Genomic DNA, 481 nt, shown 5'->3' with positions numbered 1-481 from the left:
TTTCTTCCTCTCCTCCCAGAGAGGCCCTGCCCACGCAGCCGCCGGCCGTTCCCGGTGGCTCCCCCTGGCGGCGGGGGGCCGGATCGGCTGCTCTGGAAGGAGAAGGGGGCGGGGCAGGGGGCGGGGAAGGGGGCGGGGGGAGGAGGTCCTTCTCAACCTCGGTAAACCTCCTCCACAGCATTGGGGTCGTTAAGGATGGAGCTTGCAGGTATCCCTCTCTGCACAGTGTAAATTCAATATGAATCATTTCAACTTATATTTTAGATGATATCCCAGATGTTCTGAGCGTGAGGAGGCGTGTTGACTAGCTTTAATGTAATTTGGTTGGACAGTTTAGTTGCGGAATTTCCGGTGTCTTTATCTTTGGCTCTTTCTTTTAAGGCAGATCAAATTCAACTAGAGGTGACCCTCCAGCTTCCTACCTGGAGGGTACAGATCTGGTTGTAAACACTCTGGGACCTGAAAGGAGGAAAAGGACTCT

This window comes from Delphinapterus leucas, chromosome 9 (genome assembly GCF_059928025.1).
Source record: "Delphinapterus leucas isolate spDelLeu-1000000601 "Yukka" chromosome 9, BTC_Dleu_Yukka2, whole genome shotgun sequence".
In the NCBI taxonomy this organism is placed as follows: Eukaryota; Metazoa; Chordata; class Mammalia; order Artiodactyla; family Monodontidae; genus Delphinapterus; species Delphinapterus leucas.
Note: the sequence above shows the minus strand (reverse complement) of the source record.